Raw genomic sequence first — 5,342 nt, 5'->3', positions numbered from 1 at the left:
ATATGCCAATTAAGGTCTATCAGTTTTTTATTGAAAATTCCTTTTACGAAAACATATTTTTAACAAAACAGAATTGTATCCGATTGCGTATATTATATTTTCCAGTATTTTTTATGTTACGAAATAAATAATGTATTTGATATAAACACTTTAGAGAATGGGGACACGAAAAATATAAAAGATTGAATTTACATGGATAATCGCAATAATAACCGATGTAAATAATAATTAATTACATAATTTTTTTTACATTCTTACACAGAAAAAAGACTATTCTTAAATCAACCATAATATACTCTCATATATAAGCAAAAATATTATAATCTTGCTTCAAAGATATCAATCTTGATTTGATTAAATTTGTTTTGTGCAAGTATTACTTTGCACTTAATTCAAGACTTATACTCAATTAAAAATCTTATATCAATACAAATTCAAGACTAAAATTTTTAAAGCAAGATTACAATATATATTTTTGCTTATATATGAGTATATTATGGTTGATTTAAGAATAGTCTTTTTTTCTGTGTAAAATCGTTTAATACTGATTACTGATTAAAAGTATTTTCTTTAACTCATACAGTATATAAATGTACTAAATTTTTTTTAATGTTTGAATAACAGCTTTTAAAAAGTTAGTTTAGTTACCCACTATCATTGTGTGTACAATAATTTCCGCTTAAATGATTGATTTGCAATTTCATGAGGTCTCGGGCTTTATAACCTGCTCGAAATCGTAAGCTGACAAGGTACAGCCGGACAGAAACCACAATAGAAGCAAGATGTAGAGGGAGTTTATCTCGGGGTGTAAATCACTCTTTAGCGTGGGCTTTGTTGAAAACTTAACAGGCCGAGTAATGCGCAGGCCGTTTTCCCGCTTTACGGACTACATTGGCACCTCAGGAGTGCTTTTACTTAATGCTTTCGAGTTGTTTTCGAGGAACGTTGAGTAACCGATTATCGATGTACATATAACTAAAGATGTTATGTTTCATGTGAGAAATCGAAATTATGTCATTTTGTTCATGTTATAGATAAAATAATCGTTTATCTCCCTAACAGTTCTAATTCTAAAAAAAGAAATTAAATTCAAATTAGTATAAAATATAAAAAGAACACGCAAAATCCATTACAAGTGGTTTTTCTCGAATTTCAAAGAGAGTGAGAGAAAGAGAGAGAGAGAGAGAGAGAGAGAGAGAGAGAGAGAGCGAGAGAGAGAGAGAGAGAGAGAGAGAGAGAGAGAATGTTGAGTTGAGTTAAGTTGAATAAATAAAATCATTTCGATCAGGTATTATATATGTTATATTTTATTACTATATTTATTAAATCGATCTTAACTTCAGACAAAGAAAGCGTCATTAAAATTTATTATTCAAATACTGTGACTTTTGTATTGGTAAACTGATATTGGTAAAACGATATTCATGTCTCTGAATCGATACGATCTGATTATACATTCGAGTTTACGCAGGAATATCAATATCGTGGCAAAATAATAGAAATAATCTGGATTGTAGAGGGAAATTATGGCAACCGCTTGTTGATTGTCGATCATTTCATGCAGCTGGCAAATCTCACGGATATATTCTCCTCAATAGGATCAAACGTACATATTAGGGAATACTGCGCAGTTAATGAGGAGTAATACATACCAAGAGCGCTCCAGAAGCTGCCTTCAAAGAGATGCAAACATGAAGCATAGGTTAATATGTATTCTGTTACACACACACACGCGCGCGAGCGCGCGCGCGCACGCACGCACGCACGCACGCACATATATATTTATATATATGTGCACACACATACATATAATAATACACGTCAAATAAGAGCTTCATTTAGACATATTCAAATATCAAAGATATGATTGAAATCTACTATTGTTAAGTTAGTCAGATAATTCAGTGTAATATGAAATTGTAAAAATGTAGAATCATTTGTTAAAAGGTATGAAATCTGAAGAAAAAATTTTTTATACGATAAAAAACTTTTTTTAATTAATAAGTTTATAAGATATAATAAGTGTAACTTCCTTAAATCTTACATCTCATAAAATGATTGGAGATTGCTCAACAACAGATTTTGCAGATACCGTCATACACGCTCGAGAAAGGATCTGACAATACTAAATCGAAGATGAATCTTGAACACACGATTGTGTTAATTGTGTTCGATTGAAGATATTACGGAAAGCTAAACGATGTTGCGACACATCGAAGGAAATGCACGACACTGAGAGACGCAGACTCCAAACGGCTATACTTGGGCGCACGTGTGCGTGCACGCATAGATGTACGGAGGGATAGATCTTATTAGACACCCTCTAGTCCAAATCATCAAAGGGATCTTGGAGTAAGGCCCGATTAGCTTTGGCATCCCGTAGCACCGGGATAGGATATGGAGTTGATGTAGATGTTGTCGAGAGAGCAAATTGACGGTGGATAATGCCGTATAGGTTGCTTAGTTGGGCACTAACTAACTAAAGCTAAATAGGTATAACCATAAGCGCGCAAATGGTCCACGCTACAACACTCGTGACTGAATATGGAACAAATGTGTATTTCCATTTTAATTTTATTTTCGTAATCGAAATGAAAGTTCGATTCGAAAGCTTTCTCGGTTCTTATCGATCAATATTTCCTGATTACACGATTGAATAGTATGTAGCGGCATTGGATTAGAAATCTAGCGTTTAATTATCAAAATATATAACATCAAATATATAAATTAAAAATTTATGTGAATATAGATAAATATAAATAATTTTAATAATAATAATATATACACTTAAAAATCTTCGACTATTCCTTTGTTTAAAAATAAAAAAAAAATACATAGTATGCGTTTTATTGCAATAAATTTGTTTAAGGAATACGTACATGATAGAGCACTCACGTTTTACGCCTCTTACGAACTGTCTACTATCGATCATATATTCGATCAGATAATTCATTTTAAAAGCCCGTGCCATTCGTATGCACTTTTCGAAGTAATACGACATTTACCAGATACACTCGGGGCGCTTGTGTGTACACTTCGTAAACCGTCTTTTACATATTTATTACCACCGATACTACTACGTGTCCCATGAGGCACATTGCGCTTTAAACGGTCGATCTCCTTTATATGCCTCATATTTACCTAGCGATAGGATAGATTGGTTGATAAGAAATATACTGTGTAATAAACTTTGAGGCAATTATCGCAGCATAAAAGTAAGAAACGAAAATAATGAAATTTTACCGTTTATATATAGCATAATTATACTTTTTTTTTTAAAGATCATATAGTCAGACTAGTACAAATTCAAAGAATTTATACGATATAGAAATTATAAAATATATATCTCATCTCTCTCTCTCTCTCTCTCTCTCTCTCTCTCTCTCTCCCTGTGCCGCTAATAAGTCGTCGTTGTCGTTGTTAGCATGAGATGTATGCGCGTATATACTTCAGCGGAAATAATTTTATACTAATATCACTCCGGCATTGATCTCGTACAACCTTGGCTTCAGGCAAGACGGTACATTACTCCTATTACTGCGGTGCGCAATAATGTCGGTACATACGAGCTGCCGCCACAACCGCCTCATTTAATAAGAGCAAGAAGTTCGTACGCGCGGCTGTACAAAGCCGGCTGTTTACGTCGGCGCCGCAGTGCAATTATAATTATAATGCCATTGTCGTTGCATTGCGGTGGTAAAAGGTGGGGTAGCTGCGCGGCGAGGATGGCGACGGGGGACAACGATGAAAGCCGATGTCAAATTAGCAAATCAAATTTCGCCCGGAATTATTTCAGTACGAGCTGCTAAACACCCTGCAGCGAAACGAGAGACGACGAACCACGCGTATAACAGGACGAAGCGAATTTAATTCCCATTCGTCTAGAAAGAAAATAAAGATTATCCAAGTGACGTCCTACGACGAGATCTCCTTTCTATCTCCATTACAGTAAATTATTGCAGTAAGTCACTTAATGAAGACATTCAATTATATGGCATTGAATTTTTTTCGATGTTTTATCAGTTTAGAGGATTTTATGTTGTTTAGTTGTATATTTCTTTGCTTGTCAATTTTTTATTTAAAGAGCTATACTTGTCTTCTTCAAAATATTTTGTTGCTCCTATAAATAGATCAATTTATTTCTATCGCGTTAATTAAGATTCCGATGGTCCGTCTGTCGCGAAAGTCAAATCATTCAGTTGAAAATGCAGGCCTATTTACTTTCTGACACGTGAGATTACGCCAGACCCGTATTACATCGATTACAAAGACGTTCATGAATATTTAAATAGGGTAGTGCAGTTCAATATCTCATGCCAGCGGTCTGATGCGCCTGAATAGCTAATGCGCCTACAATTTTCGAACCGTCCATCCGGTCGATCGTTACATGCGAGTAAGCTTCCACGAAAATGATTTTATGAGATTCTCGTTTTTCTCCGTGCACTCTAAGGTGAAACTATTTTTGTGCGAGGAATCAGTTTATTTTAACACAAATGAAAACTCTGAATTGAGATTATTTTTTAATGTACAATCATTTTTTAAATCATTAATGATTATGGATAATTGTTAAATGTCACTTACAATTAATGATCAATAATTAAGAAATGGTACAATATCATAACGTCATATTATATATGGAGAGAATCTTTTCTTAGAATTTATTCTAAAAATATGATAGTCGTGAGACAACATTGAATTTTGAAGAATTTTAGTGTAAATCTCTCTCATTCATTAATAAAATTATAATAAAGTATAAAATAAGTTGGATTAATTGTACTCTGGAGTACATGGTAAAAATCTTTAAAAGATTATATTGTACTACAACTATTACATTTTTAGAGTAAATTTAAAAAGAAAATTCTCTCCGTGTAAATATATAGAGGAAGGTCACCGATACCGACATATCACTTTGTTTTTAGACAATATTTCTTAAACAAAAGGTAAAAATACAACTTCAAAAACAGTAATACAAAGTAAAAAGTGTCTTCTATCAGATAGTATAAGCAATTTTTATAATACTGTTAGCAATTTTGCAATAATTAAGTTTTTCGTAAGTTATGCAAAAATGAGCGTCTGACAAAATGGGCTCCAAAACTGACACAGTAGGCAGTAATGCTACGTATTCCTATTCTTTTTCTTTTACAGGAGAATTATCCGTATAAAATACCTATAAGTGAATGTATCTAAGATTTTTCAGAATCATTTTACTTCGTTATAAAACATTTTTATTGAATTATATGCATATTTACTTTATGCTGTTCTGCAAGATGCAAATATGTAACGCGATAGTTTTTCTAGAGTTGTTCCATATATGCACGGTTGCCTTCAGCTCCAATAGACTT

The sequence above is a fragment of the Trachymyrmex cornetzi genome, unplaced genomic scaffold (genome assembly GCF_001594075.2).
Source record: "Trachymyrmex cornetzi isolate Tcor2-1 unplaced genomic scaffold, Tcor1.1 scaffold88, whole genome shotgun sequence".
Lineage (NCBI taxonomy): Eukaryota > Metazoa > Arthropoda > Insecta > Hymenoptera > Formicidae > Trachymyrmex > Trachymyrmex cornetzi.
The sequence above is the reverse complement of the archived record's forward strand: the minus strand, read 5'-3'. Positions refer to the sequence as shown.